General features: G+C 37.1%; 1 pseudogene; it reads right to left on the reverse strand.

The window, feature by feature from the left end:
* Positions 1-16,556: 16,556 nt before the first annotated feature.
* Positions 16,557-16,915, reverse strand: LOC107523027 (large ribosomal subunit protein eL34-like; annotated as a pseudogene).
* Between the last annotated feature and the right edge of the window lie 453 nt (positions 16,916-17,368).

Raw genomic sequence — 17,368 nt, forward strand, 5'->3', positions numbered from 1 at the left:
ATTCTGAGGTGAAGCATGTTGAGGTAGCAATCGTTGCCTTGGTTAGGTTGTGATCGGCAGATGCAATGTTATTTGGTTTGGATTGGGAGATGCATACGGGAAAGTGGGCCCTATCCAAGGGTTCCAGGACTGGGGGAAGTAGGGGCTCTATAGTGAAGATGTGAGGTTCCTGCTGTCTTAGGGTTCAAAAAGACACTCAATAGTTAATATTATCATCACATTATTTGTTAATTGGGTTAACTTTGAAAAGTCCCTTTGTTATGGTTTGCTGGACAGTACCCAGTATCTTGTATATAGCTGTGCTATTGGAAGCTTCTAATCTACTTGGTCTAGGCTTTTGAGAGAGTCCGCATATCAAATACATAGCCTATATATTAAAAAGATTCAGTTTGTCTTTTGAGAAACTTTGAGACATACAATTGATTTCCCCCTCTCATATTAATTAGCTACTGATTTATATGTCTACATTTTGCTAGGAGTGTACATAAACACCATTCCCACCACCAAGGGACTGTGACCCATCCCTCCCGCCCACTCCCACCCCCCACTGGCCCAGGAAGCTACATGCCTACCCCTCACCACTGGGTTTTTACTTTGGTGCCCTACTTACAATTTGATCAGGTCCTGCTTTTAGTTTCCCTTTCAGATCTTCTTAGTCAGCTTCTGTTGATGAGTGGGATCATCCCATACTCATCTTTATCTTTCTGACTTAGTTCACTTAACATAATTCCTTCTAGCTCTGTCCAAGATGGGTCAGAGAAGGTGGGTTCATTGTTCTTGATAGCTGCATAGTATTCCATTGTGTATATATACCACAGCTTTCTCAGCCACTCATCTGGTGTTGGGCACCTGGGTTGCTTCCAGGTTTTAGCTATTATGAATTGTGCTGCTATGAACATAGGAGTACACACCTCTTTTTGGTTGGGTGTTATGGAGTCCTTGGGGTATAACCCCAGGAGAGGAATTATTGGGTCATATGGAAGGTCCATGTCTAGCCTTGTGAGAGTTTTCCAGACTGCTCTCCACAGAGGCTGTACCAATTTACATTCCCACCAGCAATGTAAAAGGGTTCCTCTGTCCCCACATCCTCTCCAGCATTTGTTGCTGCTGTCCTTTTTGATGTATGCCATTCTTACAGGAGTGAGGTGGTATCTTAGTGTTGTCTTGATTTGCATTTCTCTGATAATCAGTGACCTAGAGCAGTTTTTCATATGTTTGTTAGCCTTTTGCATCTCCTCTGTGGTGAATGTTTTGTTCATTTCCTCTGCCCATTTTTGGATGGGGTCATTTGCTTTTTTGCAGCTAAGTTTGCTGAGCTCTTTATATATTTTGGTGATTAGTTTCTTGTCTGATGTCTGGCATGTGAAGATCTTCTCCCATTCTGTGAGGGGTCTCTCTGTTTGTTTAATAGTTTCTTTGGATGTGCAGAAGCTTTTCAATTTGATGTAGTCCCATTGGTTTGTTTCTGCTTTGGTCTTCCTTGCAATTGGGTTTGATTCATCAAAGATGTCCTTGAGGTGTATGTGGGAAAGTGTTTTACCAATGTTTTCCTCTAAGTATTTGATTGTTTCTGGTCTGACATCTAGGTCTTTGATCCATTTGGAGTTGATTTTTGTTTCTGGTGAGATAAAGTGGTTCAATTTCATTCTTCTGCATGTTTCAACCCAGTTTTTCCAGCACCATTTATTGAAGAGAGCCTCCTTTTTCCATTTAATCCTTTGGGCCCCCTTATCAAAGATTAGATGCCCATAGGTGTTGGGATTTACTTCTGGGCTTTCAATTCTGTTCCACTGGTCTGTATGCCTATTTTTGTTCCAGTACCATGCTGTTTTGATGATGATGGCTTTATAATATAGTTTAAGGTCTGGGAGTGTGATGCCTCCATTTCTGTTTCTTTTCCTTAAGATGGTTTTGGCAATTCTAGGTGTTTTCAGGTTCCAGATAAATGATTGTAGTGTTTGTTCTATTCTCTTAAAGAAGCCTGGTGGAACTTTGATGGGTATTGCATTAAATTTGTATATGGCTCTGGGGAGAATATTCATTTTGATGATATTTATTCTTCCAATCCATGAGCATGGGATATCTTTCCATTTCTTGGTATCAGTTTCTATCTCCTTGAGTAGCGACTCATAGTTTTCAGTATACAAGTCTTTCACTTCTTTGGTCAACTTTATTCCTAGGTATTTGATTGATTTTGCTGAAACAGTAAATGGGAGTGATTTCTGGATGTCTTCTTCTTCAGATTTAGTGTTTGCATAAAGAAATGCCACTGATTTTTGTACATTGATTTTGTAGCCTGATACCTTGCTATATTGCCTAACAACTTCCAGTAATTTTCTACTGGATTCTTTAGGTCTTTCTATGTATACTATCATATCATCTGCAAATAGTGACAGCTTGACTTCTTCCCTTCCAATCTGTATCCCTTTGATTTCTTTCTCTTGCCTGATTGCTATGGCAAGAACTTCCAATACTATGTTGAAGAGTAACGGTGACAGTGGACAGCCCTGTCTAGTCCCCGATCTGAGGGGGAATGCTTTCAGCTTCTCTCCATTGAGTATGATGTTGGCTGTAGGTTTGCTATATATAAACTCCACTATCTTGAGGAATTTCCCATCTATTCCCATTTTCTGTAGAGTTTTGAGCATGAATGGGTGTTGGATTTTGTCAAAGGCTTTCTCTGCATCTATTGAGATAATCATGTGGTTTTTGGCTTTGCTTTTATTGATGTGATGAATGACATTGATTGATTTACGGATGTTGAACCAGCCTTGCATTCCTGGGATGAATCCCACTTGGTCATGATGAACAATCTTTTTGATATGCTGCTGTATCCGGTTGGCCAAGATCTTGTTTAATATTTTGGCATCTATGTTCATCAGAGATATTGGTCTGTAGTTTTCCTTTTTTGTTCTGTCCCTATCAGCTTTTGGTATCAGGGTGATGTTGGCTTCATAAAAGGTGGAAGGGAGTATTCCTGTTTCTTCAATCTTATGGAATAACTTAAGAAGTATGGGTATTAACTGTTTCCTGAAAGTTTTGTAGAATTCATTTGTGAAGCCATCTGGTCCAGGACTTTTGTTGTTGGGGAGATTCTTAATAACGGTTTCAATTTCTTTGTCTGTGATTGGTGCATTTAGATTTTGTAGTTCTTCTTGGTTCAGTTTTGGAAGTGCATAGGTTTCTAGGAATTGTTCCATTTCTTCCAGATTCTCTAGCTTGGTGGCATATAGTTCTTTATAGAAGTTTCGCAGAATTCTCTGGATTTCTGTGGTGTCAGTTGTGATATCTCCTGCATCGTTTACAATTCTATTAATTTGAGTCTTCTCTCTTTTTTGTTTGGTGAGTCTGGCTAGCGGTTTGTCAATTTTGTTTAATCTTTCAACGAACCAACATTTGGCTTCATTGATCTTTTGTATGGTTCTTTTATTTTCGATGTTGTTTATTTCTGCTCTAACTTTAGTGATTTCTGTCCTTCTGGTTGCTTTAGGGTTCCTTTGTTCCTCTTCCTCTAAGTCCTTGAGGTGTCTAGTAAGGTCGTTCATTTGGGCTTCTTCTTGGTGTTTAATATGTGATTGTATGGCTATAAGTTTCCCTCTCAGTACTGCTTTCGCTGTGTCCCAAATATTTTGGTAGGTTGTGTCTTCATTTTCATTAGTTTCCGGGAACATTTGGATTTCCTGTTTGAGTGAGTCTCTGACCCAGTGGTTCTTAAGGAGCATGTTGTTTAGTTTCCAAATTCTATGTCTTTTAATAATTTTCCGTTTGTTGTTAAAAGTTAGTTTTACTCCACTGTGGTCTGAGAAGATACTTGGGATGATTTCAATGCTCTTGAATTTATTGATGCTGTCTTTGTGGCCTAACATGTGGTCTATCCTTGAGTATGTGTTATGAAGATTTGAAAAGAAGGTGTATTCCAGTTTTTTGGGGTGGAGGAGTCTGAAAATGTCCAAGAGGTCTAGTCTGTCAATCTCTTCATTCAATTCTCTTGTATCTTTATTGGTTCTCTGCTTTGTTGATCTGTCTAAGTGTGAGAGTGGGGTATTGAAGTTTCCCACTATTATTGTATTACTATTGATGTATTTTTGAAATTCTTTCAGTAGGTGTTTAATGTATTTAGATGGTCCCTCGTTGGGTGCATAGATGTTAATAATTGTTAAGTCTTCTTGGCTGATTGATCCTCTAATCATTATGTAATGTCCTTGCCTATCTTTTATTACTTTATTTAATTTAAAATCTATCGTGTCTGAGATGAGAATGGCTGTTCCTGCCCTTTTTTGTGGACCGTTAGCCTGTATGATAGTTTTCCATCCTTTCACTTTAAGTCTGTGTTTATCTTGTTGTGACAGATGGGATTCTTGCAAGCAGCATATGGTTGGGTTATGTTTTCTGATCCATCCCCCCACCCTGTGCCTTTTGATGGGTGAGTTTAAGCCATTGACATTTATTGATATTATGGATTTAATGTATTGTAGTGCCATTGTTCTAAAAAACGATTTGTTTACTCTGATATATTGCAAGTATTATAGTGATGTTCTTGTTTATAAGAGGTCTTTTAGTACCTCTTTCAGGGCCGGCTTGGTGATAGTTGCCTCCTTTAACTGTTGTTTGTCTAAGAAGGTTTTGATCCCTCCATCTAGCTTGAATGAAAGTCTAGCAGGATATATTATCCTTGGTTGAAACCCTTTTTCATTCAGGGCTCGATAGATATCTTGCCACTCCCTTCTGGCTTTTAGAGTTTGAGTGGAGAAATCTGCAGAAAGTCTTATGGGTTTTCCCCTGTATGTGACTTTTTGTTTCTCTCTTGCAGCCTTTAGGATCCTTTCTTTATCCTTACTTCTTCTCATTGTGACTATGATGTGTCTTGGTGTTTTCAGGTCTGGGTTGATTCTGTTTGGTACTCTCTGGGCCTCTTGCACCTTGATATCCTTTCTGTTATTCAGGTCTGGGAAATTTTCTTGTATTATTTCCTCTAGAATGTTTGCTTCCCCTTCCTCTCTTTCTTCCTCTGGCAGGCCAATTATACGAATGTTACTTCTTTTGAGATCATCCCATATGTCTCTGTTGTTGTTTTCAGTGTCTCTCAATCTCTTTTTAAGCTCTTTCACCTCTTTCTTAGTTTTCTCTAACTCATCCTCTGTCTGACTAATTCTGTTTTCTGCTTCTGTTAGTCTGCTTTCCCTTGCCTCAGCTTCTTTCTTCATTACAGCTATTTCAGCTTTCAGTTCTCTAATTGTCTCAAGATAATCAGTATTTTCCTTGGGTGTCTCAACTGTTGTTTCCCTAATACTGCCATTCCTTTCCTCCAATGTTGTTTTCATTTCTGTGATTAATATGTTTATTATTGCTTGCATACTTTTCTTATCTATGGTTACTTCTGATTGATTTATGGTTTCTTCTGGGCTCTTGTCTTCATTCATTGGGGTAGCAGTTTTATTTGTTTTTAATCTACCCATATTTTTTTTATTTATGTGTTTCTCTCTCTCTCTTTTTTTTTTAATGCTCTGTTGTTCCTCAGTTGTTGTGTTGTGAGCACAAGTAGCACTGTACTAAATACCTTCATGACAATTGCACTCACCAACCTCCGGAATTACAGTAGCAACTGAAGTAAGTATTGAAGGAGTTTAATCATTACCAGTTAGCCAAAAAATTTCTCCAGTCCGTGAAAAAATAGTAACCAAATCCCAGTGAAGAAAGAGAAAAGAAAGAGAGGATAGCAAGAATAGACAGTTATGCAAATCTACTATCCAGTGTATATTCTAGGGGTAACAAGAGTGTAAAGGGAACTAGAGCAGAGATACACACATAGAAAGTCCACTCTTGGTCAGATTTCTTCCCCAAAGTAATTCACAAATTCAGAAAGGCAAAGAAGAAAGAAGTGTATGACAGGATAAAAAAAAATAGTAATAATAAAAAATAAAAAAAGAGATAGAGAGAGATAAGAGAGAGAAAAGGGAGAATATAAGTAGAAGGGTTGTAATTAAAGAGCAGTGCGAGGAACGTCCCAAATGTGTATCAGTGAGTTTAAAAAAAAAAAAAAAAAAAAAAAAAAAAACCCTGTTTGCTGGTATGGGGTATCCTGCTAGTAGCTGGTCCCAGGCACTGTTTATGGTGGGGCGGGGGGAGCGGCGGGAAGGATGTATGCTTGAAAATTAAAAGGAAGAAAAAAGAATTTTTTTCCCCTACTCTAATTCTTAACCCAAATTATGTTATAGACACCTTGGTATGACCACTGTGGCCCCTTATTGGCTGGCCTGCTAAAGGCAGAAAATCCTATTGTTTACACGAGATGTGTCCGGAGCTCAAAGGCTAGCCGCTTCTCCGTAGTCCGCCATCTTCCGGGAAACCCCCCCACTCCAGACTTTTTTAAAGGATTTCTCAAAAATGAAAACTAGCTCCAAATCCTTTGATCCAATGAGAGCTATACTCAAGAAGTCTTTGGATCTGCTCTCAGGGTTGCGGTGGACCCTGGATTCTCCCAAGAGGAAGCCCCCGAGCTAAAGTGCTCTCTCCAGGTCCTCTGCCCGCCGCGCTCTGCAACCGGCGGAGGAGCCGCCTTCCTGGGCGGGCAGAGGACAATGCCCGGAGCACTCTCCTTGCCCGGCGCCCTGGGAATTCTGGAGCCCCGCTAGTCCGTGTCACCTTTACTCTAATTCTTAACCCAAATTAAACTGTACCCACTCTTTGGTGTCACCCCTTATTAACTGGCCTGCTAAAGGCAGAAAATCCTACCGTTGCCGACGATGCGGTCAGAGCGCTCGCTGTCAGCAACTTCTCAGGCCGCCATCTTCCTCTCCCTCTCCAAAAATCACTTTTGAAACAAACTCTTCTCTAGCCACACTCAGCCCTGTGAAATCAATGCCTTCTTATCTGTCATCTTTTATGTGGCCTCCATATCTAATCTTTCAAATTCTTTATTCCACTCTCTATTACAAAAGATCCTTATGAAGGCCATCAGTGATCTTGCATGCCTGCAGTTTTGGGGCTAATATTAGGACTTTGTGGAGTCCAGTTAGCAGATCAAAGATAGAAAGGAAATGGAAATTTATGCGTTTAGATTCCACCTTCATTTTTGCAGTGTCATCTTGCCAGTGTGTCTTCCTTTAGCAGTCATTGCCTTTCCCAAGGTGACCTTTTATAGTCAATCCTATTTACTAGTAACTGATTTCTGTCATTTCCCACTTTAAGCCAAGGGATAGTAATGATTCTGTTTTTAGTACAGGGATTTTGCAGCACTCCTTTTGACTATCACCAGCACTTCAACATACACTTCATTTTTAAATCAACTTTCCTGAAAATATCCAAATTTGAGTGAACTGTTTCCTGTTGAATCTCTACAGTACCTGGTCCCACCAGTAGAAGCATCCATTCAAATCCCATTAAATTAGAGTGGGGTGGGGCCAGGCACTAGTTGAGTGCAAGTTTTACAATGCATAAGGACCCAGGGTCAAGCCTTAGGTCCCCATCTGCAGCAAGGAAGCTTCATGAGCAGTGAAACAGTGTTGTATGTCTCTCTCTCTCTCTGTCTCTCCATTACCTCTCAATTTCACTATATTTATCTATCAGAAATGAATAACTTAATTAAAATTTTAAAATTAAGGTGGGGTTAGCAGAAAGCATATCAAAAGTCAAATTCTGTAATTCAAATCATAGCTATACTACTAGTATCTGTGTGCCTAAGGCAAGTTGTTTGGGCACAATGACTTTTTAAGTTTCTTATGTATTAAATGGCAGTCATGATGAAATTGCAGAATCAAAGTATGAGTGAGAATTATCATACGAAAAAGATAATTTAATGGAAGGGGCAGGAAGACAGCAATTGTGGTAGTAGATAAAACTTTATGCTTAAAGCGCCAAAGGTACCAGATTCAATCTCCAGCACCACTATAAGCCAGAGTTAAGAGGAATTCTTGTAAGAATATATATATATATGTGTGTGTGTGTATATATATATATATATATATATATATATATATATATATATATGAATACATTAAAATCAATAAGTTATTCCAATTTGGAGCGTGGGTTGGCATTTCTAGCAAGAGGGAATGTAAACAATTAATGCCATACTGATTCTGCACATCTTCTAATCCTTGTCTGAAACCCTTTGATATTTTTATTCTGAAAGAGTAAATTAATTAACACTCAAGACATGTTAAATGCCTGATAGTGAAAACTGAAAAAGAAATGCTAATGTGAAAAGTCTTCAGTTGGTTGTTGACTGTTTTCTCCAGATGACAACTTTTTCCAATATGGAAGCATCTATCTTATGAAATATTGGGTTGTTGGAAAAGATATGACATATTTCTGTTTTTATATGCAAAAAAATGTATCTTGATTTTTCTGATAATGCAATATTACAAAACCAAGATCTCTTGTTACCCTCTCTATCTCCCCTCCCTCTCAATCCCTCACTGTCTTGTCCAATAAAACAGAAAAAAAGTATATGGCAAAAAAATCTAATTAGTTTAATTGTTGAGGGTCTCTAAACTTTGTTGATACAAAAAGTTGAGTCCTTTTTTAAAACAGATGATTTATTTATAAACAAGAGTTCAATGGTGGCAATTTGGTGCCTAAATCCAATATTACCATCTGTTTCCAAGCAACCCTTGAGAAAGAGCTCAACTGAGGGATTTGTTTAGCTTCCATATAAATGCAAATTATTGTTCTTGCACTTCTCCACCTAATAGGCTCATATATAATTAGATTTACTATTTCTTACTCTGTACAATTTAGTTCTGTGTTATAAGGTGAACAATTTTATGTGATTAGAACTTTCTAAAAAGTCACTTAATAATAATAAATATAGTAATTGTTCAGTGCCTTTTATGTGTTTACATCAAATATGAATATTTTTGTGACTGTACTCTTTTTCTTACACTATTCTTTTGAAATGTATTAATTCAAAATTATGATTCTAATCCAGACAAGTTCATATGTGGAAATTCATTTGTATTCTCAGATAATATACTTAACAATTCTGTACAAAAATTAATTGTATGATTTGATTTGTTTTTTATTGACACTTGGGTTCCAAAAATATCAGTCGTCTTTGCATTCCAACATCAAATTTAACTAACTCAGAGTACCATATTTGGTTTTTTGAATTACCAACTGTTGATGATCTGTATCTCTTTGGCTCAGTTGTGCAGTTTTCTGAAGGTTATTCTGGCTCTCAGTCCTGATGATTCCATGGCTAGCTACCTTCCATCCTTTTGTATAGATGTATCTGCCCAATCTTAGATTTTGTGTTATATACTTAACCAATCTTTCTACAGATGGATTGTATATATCTATTTCCCAGAGGTTCTCTTTCTTATCAAGTTCATGCCCCTAAAATATTAACCATAGCTTCCATAAACAGCTGTTGTTCTTTTTAATTTAAGAAAGGAGACATTAAAAAAAAACATAGGATAAGAGGGGGACAGTTCAGCACAATCCCCACAACCCGATCTCCATATCCCATTCCCTCCCCTGATAGCCTTCCCATTCTCTATCTCTCTGGGAGTATGGATCCAAGGTCATTGTGGGTTGCAGAGGGTGGAAGGTCTGGCTTCTGTAGTTGCTTCCCTGCTCAACATCGGCGTTGACTGGTCGATCCATACTCCCAGTCTGCCTCTCTCTTTCCCTAGTAGGGTGGGGCTCTAGGGAAACGGAGTTCCAGGACACATTGATAGGGTCGTCTGTCCAGGGAAGTCTGGTAACCATCTTGCTGGCATATGGAACCTGGTGGCTGAAAAGAGAGTTAACATACAAAGCCAAACAAATTGTTGAACAATCATGGACCTAAAGACTGGAATAGCGTAGATGAAATGTTGGGAGGTATTCCCTGCATGCTTTTGTTTACTTCTGCTTTCAGGTATATATTTTTCCCTAGTTTATGGGCACATGTGAACCTATGCTCTATATCAGGGGACCTGGACTATATCTAGGTTTGGGGACTTTATTGGGGAGTGGACCACCTGTAATGGAACTAGAGAATACTATGAAAGGAAAGGTCTCACCCGAATGATGAAGCTGAAGGGTTGTTGTTCCACACCTGAAGTATCTGGTCACAGTCTGAAGTGAAGCATATTGGGGTGGCACTCGTTGCATTGATTAGGTTGTGATCCGTGGATGCAACAGCTTCTTTAGTGTAAAATTCCTTATAGCCTTCCATGCAGGCATTCACTCTTGTTGTAATTGGAAGTGTATAAAATGACACAGGTATGTAAACTTCTCTATCTTTGGAACATAATCTTATTATTTTATTTTTTTAACTAGAGCACTGCTCAGCTCTGCCTTATGGTGGTACAGATGATTGAACCTGAGACTTTGGAGTCTCAGCAGGAGAGTTTCTTTACATAACCATTATGCTATCTACCCCAGCCCCATAATCTTTTTTTCTGATTTAAAATATTTTTAACTCCATTCAAGAACTAGACTTTTATCAGTGTTGTTTTGTTTTGTTTTGCTTTGATTTTAAGTTTGGAATTGTCAGAATGAATTATTATTTTGTGAGCTACTTTTATGTTACAAGTTGTTTACATATTATTATTAAACTAACTACTGAAGTTCGAACAAGCTGTTAGCCCTTCTAAGGGCAGGCCAATATAATGGTAACTCAGATTTCAGATTATAGAGATGGTAGTAGGGAAAAGAGGTAGGTGGGATAGAAAAAGTAAAGGATAGGTAGTCCAGCAGTAGCACAATGCGTTAAGCGCAGGTGGGGCAAAGTGCAAGGACCAGCATAAGGATATGGTTCGAGCCTCAGCTCCCCACCTGCTTCCCCACAAGCAGTGAAGCAGGTCTGCAGGTGTCTTTCCTTCTCTCCCCCTCTCTGTCTTCCACTCCTCTCTCCACTTCTCTCTGTGTCCTATCCAACAACGACAACATCAATAAAACAACAAGGGCAACAAAAGGGAAGGAAGAAAGAAAGAAAGAAAGAAAGAAAGAAAGAAAGAAAGAAAGAAAGAAAGAAAGAAAGAAAGAAAAAGGAAGGAAGGAAGGAAGAAAGAAGAAAAGGAAGGAAGAAAGAAAGAGTAAAGGATAGATTTTTTTTGCAGTTTAAGCACTTTTTGAGTGATTTATAGTTTTAAAAGTACTGATTAATCTTTCCTGCTACAAGTATCTCTGTCTCCTGCTAACAAGGCATGAGTTTATAGGAGATATTAGTGAGGGTTTAGTGTAATGAGATATTTTACATTAGAGTTATGCAGATAAGTATAATATAATTTATAAATGTATGCTTCATTCATATTGCTCATATTTTCTTCACCACTCTTATCCTCCCCTCTCTGCCTCGTACACTCAATAAGTACTATAACCATAAATAAGATATAATTATATATAGCAACTTCCTTGCTCCAGGAAGTTTAAATGGTAAGTTATTTTTCTATCACTATTGGTAGAACAAATGTCATGTATTGTTGGTATGCTTCTAAATTCTCCTTATAAGACCTTCTGTTTTGATCATCACATTTTAATCATCGCTTGTATTGCTTAACACTGTGGTCTATTTACATAATAGACCACACTATTTACATAGTAGAATCCCACTGGTTCAAGTGCTTTTTCCTTCTCCCCACCCCCTATCCTAGGTACTTCCTCTTCCTGACACTTCCGCCTCAGGAGATATAAAGAACAATATTTTCTAATGAATAGAGATTAGATTGTTGAACTGCATCTCTACTCTTCAGTAAAGACTGAACTGCATTCCCAGCTCAGCCATGAGTCCCTGGTCGTCTCTCTCCCACCTGTGAAGCTAGCCCAGCAACTGGCGCTTGAACAGGGACCGGCAATGTATCAAGGGAAGAATATGCTACAGAGGCATTCTATACTACAGCTGTTTATTTCTTGGATTATTTAAATCATATCTTGTTAAACTGAGAAATAATTTTCTTCCCAAATCTCTGCTGAGTTTATCTGAGAAAGCCGTTGTGCTTCTACTAGCAACAAATTTCAAGGGACTAATCTTCTATAACTCTGTCTTAATGCTAAAGGAAGCTTCTTTCTGTCCAACTTCTCAACCACCCTACATTATTGCAAAAACCCATTTACAATAAGTGGCAATAAATAGAATACTGTGGAAATTATTTCTTCACTGAATTAGTAGAGAAAAAATGTTGTCCCCTCTGCAACATTCCTCACACTAATATCCTCAGATATATTAAAAGATGTTTTTCTCTTTCTTTTCTATTTGCACACAATGTATACTCATATTGGATAGACAGAAAGATATATTTTCCATGATTCTGCTGATTGACTAACTGCTTCAATACCCTTTTGCGTTTACTAACATCATATATAATTATGATGAATAATTTTACTATAATATTTCCTGCAACTGTGTACATACTGTATAAATGAGTAGGTGACCACTCAAACAGCACCACTAAGGGTTACACAGGGTTTTCAGTATCTTTAAAATAGAAAGAACAAGTGTGTGTTTGTCAAAGAAAAATCATATATATATAAGAATAATATAGGATAGAGAAATTTCAATTATTCTCTGAAATGGTATCTCTCTTCCATATTCACTGTAGACCCTTGAGAGTCTTAGTCTTTAACTGAAGTGAGATATTGTATTTTGAGAAAGTCCTTGTATGTTGGAAACATTGTTTCCATTTTCAAAATACCTGCACAACTCTATCCAAAATGAAGGCTGAAAGACATGACTTAATTTTATAACAGTTACTCTATGATAAGGTGTTTTTTGGGGTCGGGTGGTAGCTCAGTGGGTTAAGCGCAGGTGGCGCAAAGCACAAGGACTGGAGTAAGGATCCCGGTTCGAGCCCCCGGCTCCCCACCTGCAGGGGAGTCGCTTCACTGGTGGTGAAGCAGGTCTGCAGGTGTCTGTCTTTCTCTCCCCGTCTGTCTTCCCCTCCTCTCTCCATTTCTTTCTGTCCTATCCAACAACAAACACGAACAAACGACATCAACAATGGCAATAATAACCACAATGAGGGTACAACAACAAGGGCAACAAAAGGGGGAAAAATGGCCTCCAGGAGCGGTGGATTCATGGTGCAGGCACCGAGCCCAGCAATAACCCTGGAGGGAAAGAAAGAAAAAAAAAACAATTAAAAAAAAAGATGTTGTTGTTTGAGTGAAAAATGTTGTTCATAATATTATACTAAGACTACTGAATGGCAAGCAAGTGAGTCTGTGATGAATTAATTAGCACAGGCTATGATCCCAGATGTTTTAGGTCAGAACTCAAGGTTTTATGCAAGATGAACTATTTGAACCTAATTTAGCCATATAAATATAATTATATATGGCTGTGCAAACCTGGCTTTGATGAGAGTTAACAGTGCAAATCAACAAAATATTATGGAGTGTCTATACATTGACTCTCCTGTAATTTAGTTCCACGTTCTCAGATAGAGTGGCCATTTAAAATCACAAATCTGATTGTGCTAATCTTTCATTTTTAAAATCAATCAATCAAACAAACAAAGCACCAGCGACTAGCTGTTTGTTAGCTATATCTCTAGCTAGAAGAGATATGTACCAGGGATATACAAAAGTACAGATAAACATAGGATTGATATTTTCCATATATTTGGATAATCTACATATCTTCTAGTTAATCTAACTACTCATGGTTGGAATATAACATACATACAACATAATAAGTGCATTAGAACATTTTAAAAAAATGAGATGTCAGGTAACATATATTGCCTATGAATCTGTGTTGAATTGATGATTAATATTTGAAATTGTGCCAAAAAATAACTAAATAAAATTAATTTTGAAGATTTCCTCATAGGAACAGAAACCTGCAAATGTCATACATGTTTAGTCTCAATATAAGAAAATCCTGATTTTTTTCTAATCACCATGAAAACAATTCTATCAACTGCAGTTGTATCTAATGGGCCTAGCACACTACCACTACAAGGTTCTGCAATCTTGCACTTGTAATATATGTTTATCTTAGAGTTATTTTGCTGTTGATTTTCTTCATATATATATGTATATGTATACACACACACACACACACACACACACACACACACACACACACGTGTATGCTTTAGACCAAAACAGAAAGTTCCAGTGTTTAGTAGAATCTCAAGAGGCTACCTTGGCATATACTCTAACTTAAACTGTATCACTGTCTAGAAAGGGTCTACTCTAAACTTATTCAATTTAACCTTTCTCTGGTGATTTAACCTTGCTTCTGTTAGCAATATAGATGCTTTGGTGTACATGTTGTTAATGTGTTTGGAAACTTGTTTCTAAGAGAAAGTCCATGGAATTTTGGCACCACTGTACTTACCAAAGTACATGTGTCATCAGTCATAAAGTTGCCAAGATTGCACATAGCATAGATAATAACTCTCTGAAAAACTGAGTTGCAAATTTAACCATACCCTAATTATAAGGAAACTATATAAAATGCATGTGACAACAGTAGGGGCTGAAAGATATACAAAACACAAAGTCATTTTAAGTATGCATAAGAAATAATAAGGGAAAAGATGCTAAAGCATGAAGAAACATCATATATGGGAATGGATAGAAAAACAACTCTTTCCCCTACAGTTATATCTAAAGAAAAAATAATAATCGTAACATAAGAAAAAACACTGAAAGAGGCATACTCTAGATATTCACTGGCAAGCTTATTAATTTCAGTCAGTACCTGAGAGAAAAAAAATTCTCCCAGTTATTTTTTCATTATCTATTTTTTAAAATATTTTATTTATTTATTAATGAGAAAGATAGAAGAGAGAGAGAAAGAACCAGACACCACTTTGGTACATGTGCTGCCGGGGATTGAACTCAAGACCCCCACTGCGCCACCTCCCGGAACACTTCATTATCTACTTTTTAATATATATATATATATATATATATATATATATATATATTGTAACACTCTGGGAACTTCTGAGTTCTTTTATCCCAAATTTTTGAGTTCCTTTATCCCAATATTTTCCCCATAAAGCTTTTCGCACCTTAAATAGAAGCTCACTGTGGTTCATATATGCTCTTCCTGACAAATGTAATGTAAATTCCCTATCTTTTTCCTACAAAAAAATATTACATTGTTAGAAGTGGCTTTGGGAGTGATTAGCATATGGTCTCTATTATATCAGTTTCCCAATGCAGCATTAAAATGAACAGTTGGTGCATGATGTTTAATTGATTGTCCTCAACTATAAAGGGACTTAAAGGTGGGTCTCTGAGCAAGGAATGTATTATCGGTAAACTGCCATATATTTTTAAACATCCCGAAGAAAGTTATCTTAAAACATAAAGATAAAGGGTAAAAGCTACAGTTGGGAGAATATAAATGTATAAAATGTAATTATCCTTGCCTTGCCTTTTAGTCAGATAACCTGGGACTCATGATAACAGTGATTCATACAGCCCTTTCTTTCATTCCTTTTCTCCTATCCTTTTCCTCTCATTTTCTGGTTAGTCTGTCCCAAAAGATCTTTTAGAAAAGCTAAATTCGGAAAATAGTAACATTTTCATTTAATTATTTTATATGCAAGAATTTCACATATGATCTCTTTTAAGCACCAAGGTGCCTTATTTATTATTCACTTAATTAGGACTCTTAATACTTACTGAAATTGAAGCTCAAAGACACCATGCCATTAACCAAACTAGAATAAGAAAATCAAGCTTTGAACATTGGTCTTTCTGCCTTTGAAGTTCTTGATTTCTCCATAATACTACACTGTCATTGATTTTGCCATCTGTTCCCATAATATCTGTCTAGATATTATTAAATGTTAATTACCCCCCTGGTAAAAGAATATAAGGACAAGAGGTCCTGGATTCCTTTGTTAATTAAATTTTACATATTTCTTAGGTATCCAGCCAAGGACTCTGACTCTTCCAGATGGTGACCTTGGAGTTATATACACTTTAATCCTTCAAATCCTAGGAGCATGCTAGTAGATGACTCAAGGGTATCAGTGATTTCAGAGACTCATGGAGGATTGGTCAAATATGTCATTTAATTGAATGTTGTTTTTTTTTAAGAGCTAATTTTAGAATGTCATTTAGTTATCAAGGACATTATGTTTTTCTTTCTAGTTTGAGTTTTCCCTTAATCCACTCTAGTAGTTATAGATAGGGTGTGAAATGAAGAACTCCAAAGACTTTCTTGGAGTTTTATCAGATAATTACAAAAAATGTTAGCTATCATCCTATGAATGAACATTAAGGAGTTCAGTTATCTTATTTCAATTTTTTTTTCACAGTTCACATAACCCAACAAAGGTCACACACAGACTTGATGCTGGTGAACCAATAAACCTGACTTATGTCTTGATGCACACCCAATTTTGTTCTTTGTGCATAAAATTATGTAAGTGAATAATGGATACATATTTTACATAATATGCGATTTTCTTAACTGGGTGTTCCACCTATTTAATTTCATGTTTGTGTACTCTAGTCCCATTTGAGTCTGCATACCCAGAATTCACATAGATTTCTTCTAGCATTGGTGTGAACAGATTTAATGCAAAGGAACCTTTTGTATCTAGACTTAAACTTTTTTTTTTTTGCTTTTTAAAATTTTATTACTCAATTTTCTCCATTTATTTAACTTTCTGACTTTGTGTTTGTGCCTTCAACACTTTGATGTCAATTTCCTGCTTCTCAATAAGGAAAGCATGCTTGATCCTGTCACAGACACACTTACCACACATGGAGCCACCATAGGCCCTGCTGACATTCTATTTTTTTTGTTTTCAACATCCTCTTAAGCACTTTAAGCTTCACTGAAGGAACCCCTTGCAAAGTTGGCCTGGGAAGATGTTGCACTGCAGACTTGGGTGCCTTCTGACCTTCTTAGTGAAAAGGTAAACAATCCTGTTCCCCAGGTTCAGGGCAGCCTGGTTTTGTTGGAGGCTGTGTTATAGGACAGCCTACACAGGTAGGTCAGACATTGCACCATTGCGAACGCCTGTTGACGCCGTTCCTGGAAGAGCTAAACTTTTCTATGATAGATTTCTTTGATGATTTAAAAAAAAATCCTTACATAAATATAAATCTTACATCACTTAAATTTCTAATAGTGGCTATTGTTCTGCTTGCTATGGCTACAAGGGAAAATCACTACTGCTACAATGTGGAAGACACAAAAATGTTGAAGTTGCTATTTTTTTATATATATTTTGTTAGATGGATGCATTGATGAATTACAGAACATCTGTTCATACATGTATATGGTTCCCAGTTCTACATAATGGTTATCTGATACAGTCATATAACTGTCCTTTCTACCCTTATTTTTCATTTTTCCTTCTTTTTGTTGCTATTGTTGAATTCCCATTTCTATTCTACCATATATTACCTCCTTTGGAGTTATAGTTCCTTTACTTCTTTTCCTGAAGGATTCCTTTTAGTA

Source organism: Erinaceus europaeus, chromosome 2, assembly GCF_950295315.1.
Source record: "Erinaceus europaeus chromosome 2, mEriEur2.1, whole genome shotgun sequence".
Classification (NCBI taxonomy): domain Eukaryota; kingdom Metazoa; phylum Chordata; class Mammalia; order Eulipotyphla; family Erinaceidae; genus Erinaceus; species Erinaceus europaeus.